Source organism: Phocoena phocoena, chromosome 12 (genome assembly GCF_963924675.1).
Source record: "Phocoena phocoena chromosome 12, mPhoPho1.1, whole genome shotgun sequence".
In the NCBI taxonomy this organism is placed as follows: Eukaryota; Metazoa; Chordata; class Mammalia; order Artiodactyla; family Phocoenidae; genus Phocoena; species Phocoena phocoena.
This window is the reverse complement of record NC_089230.1, coordinates 48,807,922-48,832,620: the sequence shown is the minus strand read 5'-3', so window position 1 is coordinate 48,832,620 and position 24,699 is coordinate 48,807,922. Positions and strand designations below refer to the sequence as shown.

At 38.8% G+C, this 24,699-nt stretch overlaps 1 protein-coding gene and 1 pseudogene across 1 annotated transcript in view; one reads left to right on the top strand and one right to left on the bottom strand.

The window, feature by feature from the left end:
* The window catches only part of METTL24 (methyltransferase like 24), a 110,636-nt gene that overhangs the window by 33,759 nt on the left and 52,178 nt on the right, over nucleotides 1-24,699 (bottom strand). The window lies entirely within an intron of this gene.
* LOC136132299 (small ribosomal subunit protein eS8 pseudogene) lies at nucleotides 668-19,622 on the top strand (annotated as a pseudogene).

The window sequence follows — 24,699 nt, the reverse complement described above, 5'->3', positions numbered from 1 at the left end:
AGAGAAAAAACTCTTTGAATTCAGCAATAAGAAAACACACAACCAGATTAAAAATTAGACAAAGACCTTAACACACACCTCACCAAAGAAGACACACATATGGCAGTTGAGTATATGAAAAAATGTTCCACATCATATGTCAGTCATCAGGCAAACGCAACTTAAAACAGCAATGAGATACCACTATGCACCTATTAGAATGACCAAAATTTGTAACACTGATATTAAATGCTGGCAAGGATGTGGAACAACAGGAACTCTCATTCACTGCTAGTAGGAATACATAATGGTCTGGTACAGCCGCTTTACAAGACAGTTTTGCAGTTTCATACAATATTAAACACACTATTTTTATAAGATCCAAAGGAGATGAAAACATTTCCACACAAAAAACAGCAAATGGACATTTATAGCAGCTGCATTTATTATTGCCAAAACTTGGAAGCAATCAAGATGTCCTTCAGTAGGTGAACAGATAAACTGTGACACATCCTGATAATGGAATATTATTCAACACTAAAAAAAAAAAAAAGAATAAAAAGAGCTATCGAGCCATGAAAAGACATGAAAGAAACTTAAATGCATATTTCTAAGTGAAAGAAGTCAATCTGAAAAGGCTACATACAGTATGATTCCAACTGTATGACATTCTGGAAAAGGCAAAACTATGGAGACAGTAAAAAGATCAGAGGTTGCCAGCAGTCTGGGGCAAGGGGGCAACGGGAGAGATGAAGAGGTAAAAACAGAGGATTTTTAGGGTAGTGGAAATACTCTGCATGATAGCATAATAATGATTCATGTCACCGCACATTTGTCCAAACCCACAGAATGTACAACACCAAGACTGAATCATAACATAAACTATGTACCACTCTAGTGGGGAACGTTGATAATAGGAGCTCTGCGTGTGTCGGGGGCAGGGAGTATACTGGAAATCTCTGTACCTTCTGCTCAATTTTATTGTGAACATAAAACTGCTCTAAAAAAAATAGTCAATAACAAAAGAGCAGATTATAAAATAGCATATACAGTATGATCCCATTTTTATTTTGTTAAAATATATTTACTATACAGAGAATAATCTGAAAAGAGTGACTATATGTATTAATAGTAGTTATCTTAGAGGTAGAATTAAAGGTGATTTTAATTTTCATCTTTTTACTTTCTGTGTTCTCTATTATCTAAATTTTCTACAATGAACATATGCAATTTATATAATTAAAAACCACTAAAATAAATGTTTTTAAGAACAGCTTTGTGGATGAGACAGCATTTGAAGCAGACCTTGAAAGATGAGTGAAATTTTGACTTGTTCAGATACAGAGAAAATATGAGTGACAAAAGGAATTGTGACTGAAGTTATATGGGGTGAGGAAGTTTGGGCAAGTTGGAAATAAAATTGTCTAGTTAGGTTAGAGCATAGAATATCTGTAGAAAAGTGGTGGAAAATAAAGAAGTTGGAAACTGAATTGAGACCCTGCACATCAGATGAGGTGTTTATACTTAACACAGTAAGTAGCACAATAGAGGAACAATAAAGACAGAGGTGGGCAACAGCACATCTTTCATTTAGTCAGAAAATTTATTCAGAATATTCTTGAGCACTTAGTTCAGCCAACAGTTGGTGCTATACCTGACGTGTCTCCAAAAAGGAGTCAAAATTATCTAACAGAGGGTTTCAGGAGAGAAAGATCAACCTAGAGGAGATTCAATGTCATAAGGCAAATGTAGTGGCAAGTATTAAAGAGTTATTACTATATAAAATACCTTCGAAGACATCAATACTCACCACCCAAATGATTCCACAATGGTATACTCAATAAGCCTGTGGGGCTTATACCCAAGACATGGACATGGGGAAAAATGACTGAATTACAAGCTTTCTACCAATGCCATGAAGCAGGTGAACTATTTGAAATGCACACCAACCATATTTATTACTGTCACTGCAGAAAGACTGATCCCAGGGATATTGAAGGCATGTCTGGACATCAGATTCACACTGCTGCTGTTCTAAGCACTTCCAAAATCCAATCCAGGATACTGACTCTCTAACGTTTTCTAGAGTACATGGCTGACCTATAGGAAATACCCCACTATCACTAAGAAAGCAGAAGAACAATGAAATACACCAAACGGTCTACACCATAATATTCCATTCCAAGTATCTGAATATCGGCCTAAAACAATTCAAATCAATTCAACCCAGTAACTATTAAATAAACAGCTGCCATCTGGGGATCAACAGCCCAGGCACTGTGTGCTAGGTTCTTTATAGACCTTTTGTCTTTAATCCTAACAATCTCACACAAAAGGTATTATCATCCCCATTTTACAGAAAAATAAAGCATGGCTCAGAGGGCTTAATTTACCTATGCTTTTCACTCAACTAGCAGGAGGGAAAGGCAGCATTAGAGCCCTTTTGGCTGAAAGCCAGTGACCCCTCCACTGGGCAACCTGGCCCCATACTCCCACCTGCCCCCAAAACAGCATTCGGAAAATGTCATCAATGTTTGTTTTCCTCTGCCAATACCGTGTGCAGGGCAACTGTGAAAAACCCTCAGGACTCATTTCAGACAGATAACTGGATCTCTCTAGCCCATCAGAATAATAATGCCATAGCAAACAGCAAAAACAATCTTAAGTTTCTAAGGAAAGAGCTGTGCCAAGTATTTTTGTAGCCAGCCTCTTCCTTTGCCTCAATTGCTAACAAAATTAAAAACTGGGCAGAATAATAAACATGTCTTTCGTCGGTTTGGGGATCAGATAAAAAGATTCCTTTTGTAAAACCAGGATCAAGAAGTTTAAGTCTCCAAATATGCCTATATATCTTAAATATCAGACAATCCCTTGAAAAATCTCAAAAACGAAATTTCAACTGAAAGTATCTATAAATAGCACAGGATTGAGAAAAATGTTACTGGAATGAGAAAATGAGCGAGAGGCCCTTTTGCTATCTTGATAGAACAAAATTTTCTGGGGAATACAGGCAGTGTTCTAAGAATAGAAAGAACATTTTCTCCCTGAATACCCCACGACTCCCTAACATCACTACGCTGTCATCTTACATACTCAGGCAGCTTTTTTCTCCCCCAAAGAAAAGGCAGGGACATATCTGGTAGAAACATCTCAACATCTCTAAATATTAGATGAGGTACAGAAGAAAAAGAACATTACTGGGAAAATGTTTTCCATAATCTTGCAAAAGAGCCGTAGAGTCAACCAAGGAAAAGCTAGTAATCTATTAACAAATGCTCTCACTGACCTCCATTACCATTCCTGCAGTACAGAGGGCAGCTGCATAGCAGGAAGGAAACAAAGGAAAAGGGTCGCCATGGCCTACTCTCCCACCCACCGAACACTTACCGAGTCTCCACTATTGACTAGGCATCAGGAATACAAAAATAAATGGCATATTAGATTGAATTTCTCTGTTAAACACTCCCCATGGCACATCGCACTTCTCTGTAGCACTCACTACAGATTCACATTTCTGCCTTTTTAGAAATGTGTTAAATCTTAAGACACTTGTTTGTAGAAATGTAAAGTGGTGCAGCCACTTTTTTGTATGTATGGCAGTTTCTCAAAAAAATTAAAGATAGAATTACCATAGGATCCACCAATTCCATTTCTGGGTATATATCCAAAAGAACTAGAGGCAGGGTTTTGAAAAGATATTTGCACACCCTTTGGGAGCATTACTCACAATAGGCAAGAGGTGGAAGCAACCCAATTGTCCACTGACAGATAAATGGATAAACAAAATTGTGGTATATACGTACATGGGAATATTATTCATCTTTAAAAAGAAAGGACATCCTGTCACATGCTACAACATGGATGAATCTTGAGGACATTATGCTAAGTGAAATAAGTCACAAAAAGACAAATAGTGTATGATTCTATTTATATGAGGCACCTAGCATAGTCAAATTCATTGAAACAGAAAGTAGAATGGTGGTTGCCAAGGGCTGGGGGAAGAGGGGAATTGGTGTTTAATGAGTACAGAGTTTCAGTTTTGCAGGATGAAAACGTTCTAGAGATGCCCAACAATGTGAACATACATAGCATTACTGAACCACACTTAAAAATAGTTAACATGGTAAATTTTCTGTTATGTGTATTTTACCACAATTCAAAATTCTTTCAATTAAAAAGAGACTTGTTTACCCCTACATCTTTATTATTTAAGCACAGGTCCTTGCATACAGAAGATGCTTAATAAATATTTATTAGACGGATAGATGGATGGAGGAATGGATAAATGGATGGATGGACTGGACAGATGGGAATGTGAACAGAAATGTAACATATAAACCAATAATTACTATACCATGTGAACATTGAGAAATGGGCCCTGTGAATGTGAAGAAGTGGAGAGTCCTTGTTACGGCTGGTTTGACATAGTATCTTTCATATAGAATTACTTCGTTTTACCAACCAACACCACAAAAACGTTTTTATATAGATTCAGTTCTATCTAGTTGAATAATTCCTATTTTTTCTCTTATTTCTCTTCACTACAGTATAATCTGTCCTCTGACCTACATGACATTAAAACAGAAAAATCCATTTTCTGTCACCTTTGCTTTTTCCAGCACCTCTCTTAATCCGAAAGGGTAATGTGAAATAAAGCTTACACTCAACACTGCAGAAGATGAAAGCGGGTGGTAAGTTGCTTGCCCACAGGTTATTAATCCGCTGTCCTCCAGGGCATAGTGCTATGAAGCTGTGTCGTGTAATAAACAGCAGGCGAAAAGAATAATCTCCATTTTCTGACTCTGAAGTGCAGGCATGTGCTACAAAACTAAATTGACATCTGTTAGCAGGCTTGTCACATGAACGGTTTTTTCCCGCAGAATCTGGAATAAATTAGATCTTAAAACTTGGAACAGAGAGGCTGCTTTACATAATTCCTTCTAATGGTGTGCTGTGAACCCATCGCACTGATTTTAAAAAGAAGTTCTTATGGGAAATGTTTCATTATCAGTTTAATTGCAAAACTGTTGAATGCCACTCCATGCTAGGAAATTTGTGTTTTTTAAAAGGTCCTTATTTTTAACTAAAAAGTGGCAAATGACATCTTCCTTTTCTAATATTTTCATGGCTGAAAAATAAATCAGGTTTTACCTCCAAGTGAAACTGCGACCATCTTTCCCCATGCACTTGGAGCCTGCTCTGTGGGCGGTTTATTATGCATGGGCACCCCAGAGGCTGGCATTGCTGAGCTCCGGAGGCAGAAACAGCCGGCCTAGGCGTGACCTCACAGATTTGTTCAGGAATCTCTCCCTCAGAGGATTCGCTAATATGATAGCAAGTTCTTGGGGCTCTTAATGTCAAAAGGCATTAAGCATTTTTTAACACACATAAAGGAACTTGCAGAGCTGCCTGACCCAGTGAATCTTAGCTGTGTAGCACTGAGCATAGCATCCCTCTATCGGCCCACCATCTCCTTTAGGAAAGTCACAAAAAAGGAAACCTTTAGAGGCACCTGGAGCTTAGACACCCCCTCTGCTCCCTCAGGATTCATTTGGCTCTCATGCCCCAAAGTTTGTCAAAAAGGAAGATTCTCAGACAAATACACCCAGCCCTGGTACACAGCGATGAAGAAAAACAAATGCCAGCTTCCTGGAGCCTAATTTCCTCCATTTGTGAAATCTTCCTCTTTGGTAATAATACTGGACCCCCTTCAAAATCTCAAAGGAGTGAGAGTCAGTCACAGTGCTCTGTAAAATAAAGTTCCAATTCTGGTTCCATGAATACTCTTCATTCATCACTGTCACCAACATGAGTTTATTTTCCTGTACAACCTTCTCAAATGGCAGAGATCCATATCGCTCACCTTTTAGTAGGGAACACTGAGGCACAGAGGACACAGAGACTTTGTGAGGAGCGAGGGAGTGAGGCTACAGAAGCTGACAGCCAGGCTCGGGACTCCATTCCTGTTTAACGGGTTTTATGCACAGCAGGGGATGAGGGATTTGCAAACGGAAGGCTGAGCCACTGAAGTCCTCTCTACACAGGGAGGCTCCTCAAAGGGTGATGTTCATATCACCTGGGGCAGAGTGGAGTGGGGTTGTTTAAACATGCAGGTTCCTGAGCTCCATGCCAGACTAGTTAAATCAGAATCTCTGAGGTTGGTCCTGGGCTTGACATTTGAATCAATCTCCCTAGAAGACTGGATGCTTTGACGGTGGCCTGTTGCTGTTATTTTTGGTTTGTTTTCTGGTGTTCTGAATTCTAACACTGAAATCCAAGAAGCGCTTGGTTGTACAGGTGGGAGTGGGTCTCTGGATTCCAGGGCACTGTTCACATACAACCTTTTCCGGTCATGGCTTTTGGCCATGGAAAACCAAGGGGAGGACACATCTAAGGAAACAAAAACTGTAGCTCTATGCAGAGGCACTGAACGGTTTGAAAATTATTAAGAAGAGCCAAGACTTTTCGTTTCACAGCAAATCTCACCATTACTGATGCGTGAACAGGGTAAAAAAAAGCCAAAACTCAAAAAAAAAAAAAAAAAGCCAAAACTCATGTCCTAAATGTTGAGTGCACAAATGCTTGACTCATGTTCTCAAGATGGCTTGTCCTTAGGGTCCACTGCAGATTGATGGAGACAGAAAGATGTCTCTGCATTTCAAATTACAATTCAGTACCATGAATGACTCATGACTCTTAAATTGCCACTGGCTTATTTCACAGAAACACAGAACCATCATGATTAAATAGCAATTCTGTGAGATGAAGTTGCCTTCAAATATACAGAAAGATACATACCTCTCTTTGAAAAAGGAATATAAACAAGTCTAAATAGAAGATTCCACTGGGCCCTAAAAGAATCACCTGGACTTCTACCTTTATCACAGCATATCTTGTTTTCATGCAGTTTTCTACCCAAATATTCTTCTGAAATACCAGTGACTAAGGCCTCTGAATGCTCACACTGCTGCTGATTAACTCCACGGTACGCTGTAGGAAAAGGTGAAGTATTCAAACTTTGATACCCTGCACGTTTTATTTAGAAAGGTACCAGGGACAAAGTCAAGTGGACAAGCATATATTTCCTGAGCTCCTCACTGGGTAGTCAGGATGTGACTCCATACAATAAAGAGTCTCTGGTCTTGAGGCACACACAGTTTAGTTGGAAGCACACATCTGCGAAGCAGAGGTCCAGCTACAGGGTAAAGCCATTAGTCATCCAGGACTCAGGCATGTCTGGGCCTTGCACTGGTGTGGCAGATGACCAGGGGATATTTTTATAAAGGAGTTTTCCTCCTGAGAAAAAAAAATGTCCCAGAAAAACAGCAAGTCTAGTACACAAAGCTGGTGCAACAGGCTGGCACATGAACAGAAAAATGACCTGAAGCACAGCACAGCATCTGTGCCTCACTCCACCTTTGGTAAGGACTCAGGCTAGAGGCAGAGGACATCAGGAGAACACAAAGTGGCCCAGTGCTGGGCCTCTGGGTGACACCACTTAAGTTCAGGTCCCAGCACTGACAATTACTATTAATATCCTCTGCTCCTATGCTTCTCAGACTGTGGTACACACCTTGCTAGTCATTGTATGGTCCCCAACCAGCAGCATCAGCATTGCCTGGAAGCTTGCTAGAGATGCAGAGTCTCGGGCCCCACGCTGAACCTCCTAAATCAACATCTACATTTTCATTAGATTCCCCAGGTGGTTCACATACACAGCAAATATGAGAAATATTGGTATAGAATATGATTTAGGGCAAGATAAATAAGGATTTCAAAATCTTTCACGTAAGGTATTTTTAATGTATATTGGAAAACAGCCAGGACAGTTGACTCCTGAGTCCATGGATATTATTTCTGCAAATAATTCTAAGGAAGAAAGGTGAATCAATTTAAAGAAAAGTATGAAGGCAAGATGCACATCCTCCCCATTGTACCAAACACAAAGTGAAAAAGAGAATGATGAGGGAGGGGACAAAAAGATCAAAGCAGGGCTCAAAAACAAGATGAATGTCTCCATGGACCAGAACACAGAGCAGTGAGCAAGACTGAAGCCAGGACATGCTGGGTTCTCGACATAAAGCAGGTATAGCAGTGGTCCTGGGGGTGCATCTCCTGCAGAGAACAGGAACTAAAAGTGCTCCCATGAGAGAGCAGCTGGGCCACATTCATTGATTAACACCGAAGTCTGGAATGGAGTACCCTGGATCCAGAAAGGAGCTCAAAATAAACTGCTGACAACCACTGATGGGGCTATGGCTTAAAACCAGTCATTGGCCTAGGGAGGTGAGAGAAGAGAGACTCACCCCTGCAGACAGCAAATAAGCCAGACCCCAGATGGTTCAGTAACTGAATATTCCCAGTATCACTGGAAGAAGCAGGAGTCCCCAAATGCTTACAAAAGACCAGGCCTGAAGGCTATTATAAAATCACTAGGCAGAGAAGGGTGGAACCAAAAAGGAAAGAAAAAAGCAAAACCAAACCAAAAACCTTCCACTGAAAATGAACTAACAAATGAAACTCGAAAATACACACAGAAATTAAATGATGAGAAACAGCCAACCAAAGCCAATAACTGGAACATTACTTCATTCCGAGATTAAATTAATTTTGTTGAACAGTCTGACAAAAGTTTAAAACAAGTATGTTTAGGGCACTCAGAGCAATCAGTAAGAATAACATTTACTTTCACAAAGACGGAAGTAGTGGCAATACACTTTGAAATAAAAACATGCAGAACTAAAAAAGAACGGAGGGACAGGCAAAACACCAATTAAAAATCTTGGAAGTGAAAAATACAATAATTGTAATTCTTAAAAATATTAACAAAGGGTATGAACTCTAGACTGGACATAGTTAAAAAGAAAATTAAAGAATTGGAAGCCAGCACGGAAGAATTCACCCAAAAGTAGGCCAGTGACTTAGATTTTAAAATATGAAAAAGCAATTGAGAGACAAGGAGGAACCTCTCAAGACTGAGAGGTTCCAAAAGACATCTAAAGGGAACACCAGAAGTAGAGAATAAAGGAAATTGGAGGAGAAGCATTGAAAATATTTTAATTTTTCAAATATTCACAAGGTGTAAAATTAAAAGATATAGAAAGTAGAGTCCCTTCCCCAACCATTCAGTTCTTCTCCCTGGAGTCAACTAGTATCAACAGTTTCTTGTATATATTTTCAGAGAGATCCTATATGCATTAAAAACAAGTATGTGAATGATAAAAATCTACATACATTCTTCTGCAATTTGTCTTTATTGAGATATAATTTATATACAACAAAATTCATATTTTAAGTGTACAGGTTGATGACTTTTGACATACGTATACACCCATGTAACCACCAACACCCCAGAACATTCCCTTGTGACTGTTTCAGTAAATCTCCTCCATTCCACCATCACATGCTTCAGGCAACCACTGGTCTGATTTCTATCACTATAGGATAGTTTTTCTTCTTCACTAAAGAGAATCATACAACATGTAATCTTTTGTGTCTCACTTCCCTCATTCAATATGAAGTCTGTGAGATTTGTTCATGTTGATGTATCACTATACTTGTTCCTTTTTACCGCTGAGTGCTACTCCATCATAGATGGATGGAATGGTGCATGGTATATTGTATATGGTATATTCAAACCATAACTTCCTTAATCATTCACCTGTTGATGGACAATGGGGTTGTTTCCAGTTGGGGTGATAATGAATAAAGCTGTTATGAACATTCAAGTACAAGTCTTTGTGTGGACATATGTTTTCAACATTCTTGGGTAAATACCTAGAAGTGGGTTTGCAGGGTCAATTGGTAAATGTAAGAACGTAGTAAGAAATTGCCAAACTCGTTTCCAAAGAAGTTGCATTCCCACCAGAAATGTTTGACGGTTCCAGTTACTTCACATCCTTACCATCACTTAGTATCATCAATCTTTTTAATTTTAGCCATCTTGGTGTTTGTGAAGTGGTATTGCATTGTGGCCTTAATTTTCATTTCCCTATTGATTAACAAAATTGAGTATCTTTTCATGTGTGCTTTGCCATCTGTAATATCTTCTTTGGTGAAATGTTTGTTCAAATCTTTTGCCTATTTTTTAGTTGAGTTTTTTGTTTCACTGTTGGTTGTACAGCTCTTTATGTATTCTGAATACAAGTCAAATAATCTGCTTAAACACTTCCACAATGGTAAACATGAAGATTATTTCCTATCCTTTGCTATTACAAACAATGAGGCAAATAATAATAACCTTGTTCATATATCAGTTCACATATATGGGAGTATGACTGTACAGCAAATTCACAGAAGTAGAATTGATGGATCAAAAGGTATTTGCATCTGCAGTGTAACAGATATTGCCAAATGGCCTGGCATAAAGACTGTACCAATTTATGTTCATGCCACTCTTTATCTTTGATAATCTGATTCCTGAGAATATTGTATCTAAGGGTAGTTTCATTTCCATTTCTCATACTATGAACAAGTTTAAATACTTTTTCATGAGCCATTTGTATTTCCTTTTATGTGAACTACTTTTTCAGTCTTTATCAAATTTTGTTAAGTTGCTAACCTTTTACTTATTGATTTGTTAAAGCTCTTACATACCAGTGAAATTAGCTCTCTGCTTATGAAATGAGTTGTAAATACTTTTCAGTTTTTTATTTGCCTTTTAATTTTGCTTTTGGTATTTTTACTGTGTAGAAATTTTATATTTAATCAAATTAATTATTCCTTCTTTTATGACATCCTTACTCCAGGATTTTTTACATAATTTTTTAAAATTTAATTTATTTTTTATACAGCAGGTTCTTATTAGTTACCTATTTTATACATATTAGTGTATATATGTAAATCCCAATCTCCCAATTCATCCCACCACCACCACCATTGCCCCCTTGGTGTCCATACATTTGTTCTCTATATCTGTGTCTCTTTTTCTGCCTTGCAAACTGGTTCATCTGTACCATTTTTCTAGATTCCACATATATGTGTTAATATACAATATTTGTTTTTCTCTTTCTGACTGACTTAATTCTGTATGACAGTCTCTGGGTCCATCCACGTCTCTGCAAATGATCCAATTTCGTTCCTTTTTACAGCTGAGTAATATTCCATTGTATATATGCACCACATCTTCTTTATCCATTCATCTGTCGATGGGCATTTAGGTTGCTTCCATGATCTGACTATTGTAAATAGTGCTGCAATGAACATTGGGGTGCCTGTGTCTTTTGGAATTATGGTTTTCTCTGGGTATATGCCCAGGAGTGGGATTGCTGGGTCATATGGTAATTTTATTTTTAATTTTTTAGGGAACCTCCATACTGTTCTTCATAGTGGCTGTATCAATTTACATTCCCACCAATAGTACAAGAGGGTTACCCTTTTCTCCACACCCTCTCCAGCATTTGTTGTTTGTAGATTTTCTGATGATGCCCACTCTAACCGGTGTGAGTGGTGATACCTCATTGTGCTTTTGATTTGCATTTCTCTAATAATTAGTGATGCTGAGCAGCTTTTCATGTGCTTCTTGGCCATCTGTATATCTTCTTTGGAGAAATGTCTATTTAGATCTCTGCCCATTGTTTGACTGGGTTGTTTGTTTTCTTAATATTGAGCTGCATGAGCTGTTTATATATTTTGTAGATTAATCCTTTGTCCGTTGATTTGTTTGCAAATATTTTCTCCCATTCTGAGGGTTGTCTTTTGCTCTTGTTTATAGTTTCCTTTGCTGTGCAAAAGGTTTTACTTATCATTAGGTCCCATTTGTTTATTTTTGTTTTTATTTCCATTACTCTAGGAGGTGGGTCAAAAAAGATCTTGCTGTGATTTATGTCAGAGTGTTCTTCCTATGTTTCCCTCTAAGGGTTATATAGTGTCCGGTCTCACATTTAGGTCTTTAATCCATTTTGAGTTTATTTTTGTGTATGGTGTTAGGGAGCATTCTAATTTCATTCTTTTATATGTAGCTGTCCAGTTTTCCCAGCACCACTTATTGAAGAGGCTGTCTTTTCTCCATTGTATATCCTTGCCTCCTTTGTCACAGACTAGTTGACCACAGGTGCGTGGGCTTATCTCTGGGCTTTCTATCCTGTTCCATTGATCTATATTTCTGTTTTTGTGTCAGTACTATATTGTCTTGATTACTGTAGCTTTGAGTATAATCTGAAGTCAGGGAGTCTGATTCCTCCGGCTTCATTTTTTTCCGTCAAGATTGCTTTGGTGGGCTTCCCTGGTGGCGCAGTGGTTGAGAGCCCGCCTGCCGATGCAGGGGACATGGGTTCGTGCCCCAGTCCGGGAAGATCCCACATGCCGTGGAGCGGCTGGGCCCGTGAGCCATGGCCGCTGAGCCTGTGCATCCGGAGCCTGTGCTCCGCAACGGGAGAGGCCGCAGCAGTGAGAGGCCCGCGTACCGGAAAAAAAAAAAAAAAAAAAAAACAAGACAAAAAAAAGATTGCTTTGGCTATTCAGGGTCATTTGTGTCTCCATACAAATTTTAAGATTTTTTTTGTTCTAGTTCTGTAAAAAATGCCATTGGTAATTTGATAGGGATTGCATTGAATCTGTAGATTACTTTGGGAAGTATAGTCATTTTCACAATATTGATTCTTCCAATCCAAGAACATGATATATCTCTCCATCTGTTTGTGTCATCTTTGATTTCTTTCATCAGTGTCTTATAGTTTCCTGAGTACAGGTCTTTTACTTCCTTAGGTAGGTTTATTCCCAGGTATTTTATTCTTTTTGTTGCAATGGTGAATGGGATTGTTCCTTAATTACTCTTTTTGATATTTTGTTGTTAGTGTATAGGAATGCAAGAGATTTCTGTGCATTAATTTTGTATCCTGCAACATTACCAAATTCATTGATTAGCTCTAGTAGTTTTCTGGTAGCATCTTTAGGATTATCTATGTATAGTGTCATGTCATCTGCAAACAGTGACAGTTTTACTTCTTCTTTTCCAATTTGTGTTCCTTTTATTACTTTTTCTTCTCTGACTGCCATGGCTAGGACTTCCAAAACTATGTTGAATAATAGTGGTGAGATTGGACATCCTTGTCTTGTTCCTGATCTTAGAGGAAATGATTTCAGATTTTCACCAATGAGAATGATGTTTGCTGTGGGTGTATCATACATGGCCTTTATTATGTTGAGGTAGGTTCCCTCTATGCCTACTTTCTGGAGAGTTTTCATCATAAATTGGTGTTGAATTTTGTCAAAAGCTTTTTCTGCATCTATTGAGATGATCACATGGCTTTTATTCTTTAATTTGTTAGTATGGTGTATCATATTGATTGATTTGCATATACTGAAGAATGCATGCATCCCTGGGATAAATCCCACTTGATCATGGTGTAAGATCCTTTTAATGTGTTGTAGGATTCTGTTTGCTAGTATTCTTTTGAGGATTTTAGCATCTATATTCATCAGTGATGTTGGTCTGTAATTTTCTTTTTTTGTAGTATCTTTGTCTGGTTTTGGTATCAAGTTGATGGTGGCCTTGTAGAATGAGTTTGGGAGTCTTCCTTCCTCTGCAATTTTTTGGAAGAGTCTGAGAAGGATAGGTGTTAGCTCTTCTCTAAATGTTTGTTTGAATTCACGTGTGAAGCCATCTGGTCCTGGACTTTGGTTTGTTGGAAGATTTTTAATCACAGTTTCAAGTTCATTACTTGTGATTGCTCTATTCATATTTTCTATTTCTTCCTGGTTCAGTCTCGGAAGCTTGTGCTTTTCTAAGGATTTGTCCATTTTTTCCAGGTTGTCCATTTTATTGGCATAGAGTTGCTTATAGTTGTCTCTTAGGATGCTTTGTATTTCTGCGGTGTCCACTGTAATTTCTCCTTTTTCATTTCTAATTTTATTGATTTCAGTCCTCTCCCTCTTTTTCTTGATGAGTCTGGCTAAAGGTTTATCAATTTTGTTTATCTTCTCAAAGAACCAGCTTTTAGTTTTATTGATCTTTACTATTGTTTTCTTTGTTCCTTGTTCATTTATTTATGCTCTGATCTTGTTTTTTAAATGTATTTATTTTATTTATTTATTTTTGGCTGCATTGGGTCTTTGTTGCTGCGCGCGAGCTTTCTCTAGTTGTGGCGAGTGGGGGTTACTCTTCGTTGCAGTGCACAGGCTTCCCATTGCAGTGGCTTCTCTTGTTGCAGAGCATGGGCTCTAGGCATGCAGACTTCAGTAGCTGTAGCACACAGGCTCAGTAGTTGTGGCTCGCGGGCTCTAGAGCACAGGCTCAGTAGTTGTGGCGCACATGCTTAGTTGCTCTGCATCACATGGGATCTTCCCAGACCAGGGATTGAACCTGTGTCCTCTGCATTGGCAGGTAGATTCTTAACCACTGTGCCACCAGGGAAGACCCTCTGCTCTATCTTTATGACTTCTCTCCTTCTACTAACTTTTGGCTTTGTTTGTTCTTCTTTCTCTAGTTCCTTTGGGTGTAAGGTTAGATTGTTTGAGATTTTTCTTGTTTCTTGAAGTAGGATTGTATTGCTATAAACTTCCCTCTAACACTGCTTTTGCTGCATCCCATAGGTTTTGGATTGTCATGCTTTTGTTGTCATTTGTCTCTAGGTATTTTTTGATTTCCTCTTTGATTTCTTCAGTGATCTCCTGGTTATTTACTAACGTATTGTTTAGCCTGCATGTGTTTGTGTTTTTTATGTTTTTTTTCCTATAATTTATTTCTAATCTCATAGCGTTGTGGTCAGAAAATATGCTTCATATGATTTCAATTTTCTTAAATGTACCAAGTCTTGATCTGTGACCCAAGATGTGATCTATCCTGCAGAATGTTCCATGCGCACTTGAGAAGAAAGGGTAATCCGCTGTTTTGGGATGGAATGTCCTATAAATATCAGTTAATCTGGTCTATTGTGTCATTTAAAGCTTGTGTTTCCTTATTAATTTTCTGTTTGGATGATCTGTCCATTGGTGTAAGTGAGGTGCTAAAGTCCCCCACTATTATTGTGTTTCTGTTGATTTCCTCTTTTATAGCTGTTGGCATTTCCCTTATGTATTGAGGTGCTCCTATGATGGGTGCATATATATTTATAATTGTTATATCTTCTTCTTGGGTTGATCCCGTGATCATTATGTAGTATCCTTCCTTGCCTCTTGTAACATTCTTTATTTTAAAGTCTATTTTATCTGACATGAGTATTGCCACTCCAGCTTTCTTTTGATCTCCATTTGCATGGAATATCTTTTTCTATCCCCTCACTTTCAGTCTGTATGTGTCCCTAGATCTGAAGTGGGTCTCTTGTAGACAGCATATATATGGATCTTGTTTTTGTATCCATTCAGCGAGCCTGTGTCATTTGGTTGGAGCATTTAATCCATTCACATTTAAGGTAATTATCGATATGTATGTTCCTATTACCATTTACTTAATCGTTTTGAGTTAGTTTTTGTAGGTCCTTTTCTTCTCTTGTGTTTCCTCCCACTTAGAGAAGTTTCTTTAGCATTTCTTGTAGAGATGTTTTTGTGGTACTGAATTCTCTTAGCTTTTGCTTGTCTCTAAAGCTTTTGATTTCTCTGTCGAATCTGAATGAGGTCCTTGCCTGGTAGGATAATCTTGATTGTAGGTTCTTCCCTTTCATCACTTTATTTTTATTTTTATTTTTTTGCAGTATGAGGGCCTCTCACTGTTGTGGCCTCTCCTGTTGTGGAGTACAGGCTCTGGACGCACAGACCCAGCGGCCATGGCTCACAGGCTCAGCCGCTCCGCGGCATGTGGGATCTTCCCGGACCGAGGCACGAACCCGTGTCCCCTGCATCGGCAGGCGGACTCTCAACCACTGCACCACCAGGGAAGCCCCCTTCATCACTTGAAATATATTGTGCCACTCCCTTCTGACTTGCAGAGTTTCTGCTGAGAAATCAGCTGTTAACCTTATGGGAGTTCCCTTGTATGTTATTTGTCATTTTTCCCTTGTTACTTTTAATAATTTTTCTTTGTCTTTGATTTTTGTCAATTTGATTACTATGTGTCTCGGCATGTTGCTCTTTGGGTTTATCCTGCCTGGGACTCTCTGTGCTTCCTGGACTTGGGTGGCTATTTCCTTTCCCATGTTAGGGAAGTTTTCGACTGTAATCTCTGCAAATATTTTCTCGGATCCTTTCTCTCTCTCTTCTCCTTCTGGGACCCCTATAATGAGAATGTTGGTGCATTTAATGTTGTCCCAGAGGTCTCTTAGGCTGTCTTCATTTCCTTTCATTTCTTTTTCTTTATTCTATTCTGCAGCTGTGAATTCCACCATTCTGTCTTCCAGGTCACTTATCTGTTCTTCTGCCTCAGTTATTCTGCTACTGATCCCTTCTAGTGTATTTTTCACTTCAGTTTTTGTATTGTTCATCTCTGTTTTTTTGTTCTTTAATTCTTCTAGGTGCTTGTTCCTTAATTCTTCTAGGTATTTATTAAACATTTCCTGCATCTGCTCAATCTTTGTCTCCATTCTTTTTCCGAGGTCCTGGATCATCTTCACTATCATTATTCTGAATTGTTTTTCTGGAAGGTTGCCTATCTCCACTTCATTTAGTTGTTTTTCTGGGGTTTTATCTTGTTCCTCCCTCTGGTACATAGTCCTCTGCCTTTACATTTTGTCTGTCTTTCTGTGAATGTGATTTTTGCTCCACAGGCTGCAGGATTGTAGTTTTTCTTGCTTCTGCTGTCCGCCCTCTGGTGGATGAGGCTATCTAAGAGGCTTGTGCAAGCTTCCTGGATGGGAGGGACTGGTGGTGGGTAGAGCTGGGTGTTGCTCTGGTGGGCAGAGCTCAGTAAAACTTTAATCCGCTTATCTGTTGATGGGTGGGGCTGGGTTCCCTCCCTGTTGGTTGTTTGGCCTGAGGCAAACCAGCACTGGAGCCTACAGGCCCTTTGGTGGGGCTAATGGTAGACTCTGGGAGGGCTCACACCAAGGAGTACTTCCCAGAACTTCTGCTGCCAGTGTCCTTGTCCCCACGGTGAGCCACAGCCAGCCCCCCACACCTCTGCAGGAGACCCTCCAACACTTGCAGGTAGGTCTGGTTCAGTGTCCTATGGGGTCACTGCTCCTTCCCCATGGGTCCTGATGCGCATACTACTTTGTGTGTGCCCTCCAAGAGTGGACTCTGTTTCCCCCAGACCTGTCAAGGTCCTGCAATCAAATCCCGCTAGCCTTCAAAGTCTGATTCTCTGGGAATTCCTCCTTCCCTTGCCAGACCCCCAGGTTGGGAAGCCTGACGTGGGGCTCAGAACCTTCACTCCAGTGGGTAGACTTCTGTGGTATAATTGTTCTCCAGTTTGTGAATCACCCACTCAGCAGTTATGGGATTTGATTTTATTGTGATTGCACCCCTCCTACCATCGCATTGCAGCTTCTCCTCTGCCTTTGGATGTAGGGTATCTTTTTTGGTGAGTTCCAGTGTTTTCCTGTTGACGACTGTTCAGCAATTAGTTGTGATTCCAGTGCTCTCGCAAGAAGGAGTTGAGTGCACATCCTTCTACTCTGCCATCTTGAACCAGTCACCCCCTACACAATTTTTAAAGTTACTTTCCATTTACAATTATTATTACAAAATATTGGTTATATTCCCCACGTTGTACAATACATCCTTGAGCCTATCTTACACCCAGTAGTTGTACCTCCTACTCCCCTACCCTTATATCACCCCTCCCACCCACTGGTAATCACTAGTTTGTTCTCTGTATCTGTGAGTCTGTTTCATGTTTGCTATATTCTAGTTTGTTGTATTTTTTATTTTCCACATATAAGTGATATCATACAGTATTTGTCTTTCTCAGTCTAATTTATTTCACTTAGCATAATGCCCTCCAAGGTCAGCCATGTTGCTGCAAATGGCAAAATTTCATTCGTTTTTATGGCTAAGTAGTATTCCAGTGTGTGTGTGTGTGTGTGTGTGTGTGTGTGTGTGTGTGTGTGTGTATAAATATATATAACATATCTTCTTTTTTTTTTTTTTTTGCTGTGCGCAGGCCTCTCACTGTTGTGGCCTCTCCCGTTGTGGAGCACAGGCTCCAGACGCACAAGCCCAGCGGCCATGGCTTACGGGCCCAGCCGCTCCACGGCATGTGGGATCCTCCCGGACCGGGGCACGAACCGGTGTCCCCTGCATCGGCAGGCGGACTCTCAACCACTGCGCCACCAGGGAAGCCCCATATCTTCTTTATCCATTCATCTGTTGATGAACACTTAGACTGCTTCCTTATCTTGGCAATTGTAAATAATGCTGCTATGAACATTGGGGTGCATGTATCTTTTTGAATTAGTGGGGTTTTTTCCGAATATAACCAGGAGTGGAATTCCTTCCAAATTGGAAAGGAAGAAGTATAACTGTCACTGTTTGCAGGTTACATGATACTATATGCAGAAAATCCTAAAGATGCCACCAGAAAACTATTAAAGTTCATCAGTGAATTCAGTAAAGCTGCAGGACATAAAATTAATATACAAAAATCAGTTGCATTTCTATACACTAACAATGAAGTATCAGAAAGAGAAATTAAGGAAACAATACCATTGTAGCAAAAAGAATAAAATACCTAAGAATAAACCTACCTAAAGAGGCAAAAGACCTGTACTCCAAAAACTATAAGACACAAACAGATGGAAAAATATGCTGTGTTCTTGTATTAGAAGAATCAATATTGTTAAAATGGCCATACTACCCAAGGCAGTCTACAGATTCAATGCAATTCCTATCAAAATACCAATGGCATTTTTCACAGAAATAAAACATAAAATTTTTAAATTTATATGGAGACACAAAAGACCCCAAATAGCCAAAACAATCTTGAGAAGAACAGAGCTGGAAGAATCACACTCCCCAACTTCAGACTATACTACAATGTTACCGTAATCAAAACAGTATGATACTGGCACAAAAACAGACACATAGATCAACAGAACAAGATAGAGAGCCCAGAAATAAAGCCACACACTTATGGTCAATTAATCTGTGACAAAGGAGGCAAGAATATACAAAGGAGTAAAGACAGCTCTTTCTAGCCAGCACCGAGTGACTGACATCTGTCGGGACAACTGGCACAAGCACCACAAGACTGGGGGCAAGAGAAAGCCCTACCACAAGAAGCAGAAGTATGTGCTGGGACACCCCACTGACACCAAGGTTGACCCCCACTGCATACACACAGTCCGTGGGCGGGGAGGCAACAGGAAGTACCAGGCCTTGAGGCTGGATGTGGGGAACTTCTTCTGGGGCTCGGAATGTTGTACGTGCAAGACAAGGATAACTAATGTTGTCTACAATGCATCTAACCACGAACCGTTCTGTACCAAGACCCTGGTGAAGAACTACATCATGCTCATTGACAGCACAATATACGGACAGTGGCACAAGTCCCACTATGCACTGCCCCTGGGCTGCAAGAAGGGGGCCAAGATGACTCCTGAGGAGGAAGAGATATTAAACAAAGAACAATCAAAAAAATTCAGAAGAAATATGATGGAAAGAAAAAGGATGCCAAAATCAGCAATCTTCTAGAGGAGCAGTTCCAGCAGGGCAAGGTTCTTGCATGCATCGGTTCAAGACCAGGCCAGTGTGGCCAAGTAGACGGCTATGTGCTAGAGGGAAAGGAGCTGGAATTCTATCTGAGGAAAATCAAGGCCTGGAAAGTCAAATAAATCCTCCTCCCTCCTATCTTAGCTTGTGTAATGAAGGTGTTTATTGTTCTGGAAAAAAAAAAAAAAAAGATTCTACCGGCAATTTTACTGGGATCATGTTAAATGAATAAATTAACATAAGAAAGATTAAGTCATTATAATGATGAGTCCTTCTACCCAAGAACATGTTATGCTTTTGAATTTGTTCAAGTGTTATTTTAAATTCTTGAATAAAGTTTCCTTCTTATAGATCTTGCACATGTCTTAAGTTTATTTTTATCTTTTTTTTTGTTGCTTTTGTAAATGGTGTCTTCTCTGCCTTTATATATTCTGGTTATTCATGAAAGTGTATGTTTTTAATTTTTGTACACTGCACTCAAACAGTTCCTTAAATTCTCTTATTGTTTGATAGTTTTTCATTAGATTCTCTTGAGTTTTCCAGTATGCAATCATATTATCTACCAATAATGAGTGCTCCAATAATATAATACATATGCATATAATAATAACAATTTTTACCTTCTTCTTCCTAAATTTTACCCCTAAGATTCTTTCTCTTTTCTAATTGTGTTAACTATTATCTTAGGAACTGTGTTAAATAACCGTGACTATACACTGTACAATTTTGTTTATATAACAGTCTTGAAATGACAAAATTATAGAAATGGAAAACAGGTAAGTGGTTATCAGGGGCTAGGGAAAGAGGTGCAGAAAAGGAAGGTAGGTGTGGCTATAAAAAGGTAACATGGGTGCTTCCCTGGTGGCGCAGTGGTTGGGAGTCCGCCTGCCTATGCAGGGGACACGGGTTCGTGCCCCGGTCCGGGAAGATCCCACATGCCACGGAGCGGCTGGGCCCGTGAGCCATGGCCGCTGAGCCTGCGCGTCCGGAGCCTGTGCTGTGCAACGGGAGAGGCCACAACAGTGAGAGGCCCGCAAACCGCAGAAAAAAAAAAAAAAGGTAACATGATCCCGACAGTACTAGAAATGGTCTGTATCTGAACTGTATCATTGTCAATATACTGGCTGTGATATCATACTATAGGTTTGCCATTGGGAAAAGGGACATGGAATCTCTGTATTATTTTTTACAACTGCATGCAAATCTATAATTATCTCAAAATAAGATTTTTTTTTTTAAAGAGCTCTAATCCAGTTTTTTTAAATGATAATGACAGGTATCCTTATTTTTCCCCGACTTTAATAAGGATATTTTCATTGTTTCAACATTAATCGTGATGCCAACTGATATAACAAAGATGCAATTAATCCAAATATATCAGCAATCACGATAAATACAAATGGATTAAATTCACATACATAGATGTATTATAGAAGTATCCATCCATTCCTTTCCATTGAGTTTTTTAAAAATCTGCAGAGACAATAGTCAAATGCAAATGTAATATTTGTACAAATGAGAGAGGGCAAGTGTGGCAAAATATTAACAATTGATGAATTTCAGTGATGAATATATGAGAGTTCATTGTATTATTCTTATTCTTCCAACGTTTATGTTTACATCTTTTCAAAAGAAAATATAAAAATGTAAAAGAGGTAAACTAAAACTCCAGATAATAGCAATGTGGGGCTCATATTCAATGGGTAGTTAAGTTGCTAGGATCCTTGTTGTGTTTAGGAGGAATACAGAAATACTGACTAATTTGATACATTGTTTTAAAATTTTATAGTTAATAATATACATTTAAAATTTAAGGGTAACCAAGACGAATTAAGAAAAAATAGCCCAATTTAAAAGAATTGAAATTTGTCCAATATGCCAGTAATCACAATAAAGGTAAGTGAATTAAACACACCTGTTTAAAGACAGACTCTCAGATTGGATTTAAAAATACAATCCAGGCCTATACTTAATGTCACTCTTACAGACTACACATAAACTGAAACTATATCCAAAAAATATAAAAATAAAGGACTCTAGAATATCATTTAATATAAAACGTATTTCCCCCCCCCGCCAAAAGAAAAAGCTGGTATGGCAGAGCTAACAGCAGACAAAACAGAATTTAAGGCAAAGAAGATTTCTAGAAATAAAAAGTGACATAACTTATACACATGGTCCAATGTTCTTCCTGAAAGAATCTTATTTTCCATTTCCAACAGCAAAGTGTGAACAGTATTCCCAACAAGCATTTCAATGTAGGGCAGTATCAACATGTTGTTTATATTTGCAAACTCGATAAGCAAGAAGAAAAAGGAATCTTTTTGTAGTTTAATTTCAAAGCTCATATTCTCTTAAACACAGCAATTAATAGCGGGCTGGCTGCCCAGGAAAGCAGAAACTGGCATTCCTTTCAGAGTCCAAGCAGGCACTCAGCCTCGGGGGCAACGTCCTGGGTGGGGGAGGACCTGCCCCCCCAGGGCTGAACAAGCAAGAAGTCAGCTGCACCTGCATCACCTGACCAGCAGGCCCAACCCCATGGTCTACATCTGCTCTGAATTAACTCTCAGCAGCTTATTTCACTTCTATATAGCACAGGATTTACTTTCTATACAATCACCACAAAGCCGTTCAGTGCCCTGAGGATGCAAACAAGAACAGTTCTTCTATGACCAAGTCTGAAGGACCAATTCCCTTCAATTTCACACAAAACTTTCATTAAAAACTCTTGACTAGAATTAGGTGCAGTTAGCAATTTCCAAAGAAATTGCCGATATATTTTCCCTGGAAACAAAGAGAAAAAAGAAAACATTTCTATAAAATTTAGTAAAAACTTACTGAAATTGTTAATAAAAAATTCTTTGAATTTACAATCAAATGACAAATTGACGCCAGGCCCTCTGCTGAAGGCTTTCACACTGTGTTCTCTGACCCAATTCTCAGAAACAATCCATTTAGGTGGTATCATTATCCCCATTTTACTGACAGTCAAACTGAGAGCCGAAAGGTTAAATGACTTGCCCAGTGCCAAAAACCAACAAGAGCACCCATGCCTCAAACCTAGAGTAATGAGCTCACAGAGGTAAGCTCTAATGCAGTCCTGTTATTCATATTATCTCCAGCATGGTTATGACTGAAAATAATAATTCTCATTAACCAGCCTGGATCATTTAGGATACTCTGTGTAATAAAGTCTTCAGAAGAAAGCAACCATTACGATTAATATGAGCAGAAATCTCAGATTCGATATTTCTAGTCATGTTCTGGAAAAATTCTTATGCATAGTTACAGCAACAAGCACTTCAGCCAAGAGAAGACAGTTAATCATTCCAAATAATGCTGGATCCAGGTGATATTATTCCCTGACAGACTGGGCTCCTCGTGCACACACTTTTGCTGATACAGCTGCTCTCACTTGATGCTTTAGAAAGGTTTTCTGATTTACGGTTTGAAGTTGAAATTACCCAAGAGTTTTAAAAGCAGTAAGAAAGCCACATGCATTTTACTGTCACCATCTCAAAATTCTGCCTTTCATTTTTGCCTACATTTTTTCCTGAGTTGCTGGAATGTATAGATGGCTAAAGAGAAGAAGAAAAATAACTCCTTAAAATGGAAAACATCGCAAAACTATATGTGATATTTTAAAGTCATGAAGTGAAAACAAAACAACAAAACCCCTTTGGTCTCTATGGTCACTTGCAGGAAAAATAAGTGAGGGAGGCAAGGCAAACACACTGACATTTTTTAGTGTGTTTTTTCCATTTGTTTTCCCTGCCAGAGCGCTACATCGTATTTACCAGGGTCTGTACACATGCAGAGAAATGAAAACAGACCTTGCCTGCTGCAGGCCAGAAATGAGGTTTCCTTTTATCTGGCACCACGTAGCTTCTAGCTAGAAGCATGTTCCTAATGGAAGCAATCACTCACCAATGGCTTTAGATTTTGTTGTTTTTGTTTTAAAGGATTCACCCAAAAAATCTCTATGAAAGAATACCAGGATCTTTTCAATTTTCAGCAAGGGACTCTTTTTTAAGCGACAAATACATACTTGGCAATTCTGAGCCAGATCACTTTCACTATTTATGGGGTTCTTTCCTCCATTTTTTTTTATTATGGTAAAAATCACGTAACCTAAAATTACCATCTTAATCATTTTTAGTCATTGTTAGTGTTTTCAATAAAATAATAGCCCTAAGAATATAAAAAATCCTTTAAAACATTTATCCTTTTTAAGTATCACTAAATATTTCTGCTGTCTCAGGAGCAGTGTTGTAAAAGGCATCATGCTTCAGCTACAGCATAAAGGTTCGCCCACTGCAGCTCCCATGGAGTTAACAAGCACAATTCAGGTGCCTACCTGGTTATCTGAAAACACGTTTTTCATATGAAATGTGGCACAGATAAATTATATCCACAGATCATTTTTCGAAGTCAATTTTATCCTCACATTTTCCCAATCTTTGGCTAAAATATTATCCAATAAAAGCAAAATGGCTTTGTGTTTTTCACCTCTTTTCTCTACTCAGTCTTTTCTTTGAAGAATGGGGGTGGAGGGCCAGGATGTAAAGAGCATTAAGGGGGAGCAGCAAGACTCCTAAATGAACACAAGGAATCAGTAGTTAGCTCTTTGAATAACCTAGAGTTGACATGCTGAAAGGGTCAAGCCTGTAATTTTCAGCTGCAAAAAACATGTCTATGAAGGTAACATGCAGCAAAAACAAAATAATATTCTGAAAAAATGCTCTCACTTCTTTGGGTTCTGTTCAAAGATTTTATGCAAAAACACCTATATGTGTTTCATTAAGGCTCCTAACTATTAAATGCTAGTTACTCTGAATGGCAAGTCAAAATACAAATCAAAATAAATACAAAATTCAAAACACATGTTAAAAGAACACCAAATTCTTTGAAGTTGTTCTTGAAAAAGTTCCTGTTGTCCAATTAAAGGAAGTTTTTGTTTTCTGTTTTTGGATTTTTTTTTTAAGAGGAAGAAGAGGAGGAGGAAGGGGAGGAAGGGGAGGAGGGGGAGGGGGAGCAAAAAGAACAATGCAGAGGAAAAGTCTTTTTATTAAAGATCAAGCAGCCAACTCAAGATTTAAAATTGAGTTCCATGTACACTGTATCTCAGGAACACCCATTCTGGTATGTCCTAAATTACATGTCATCTCTGGCTGGGAATAATAGGCCAAGATAGGCCAA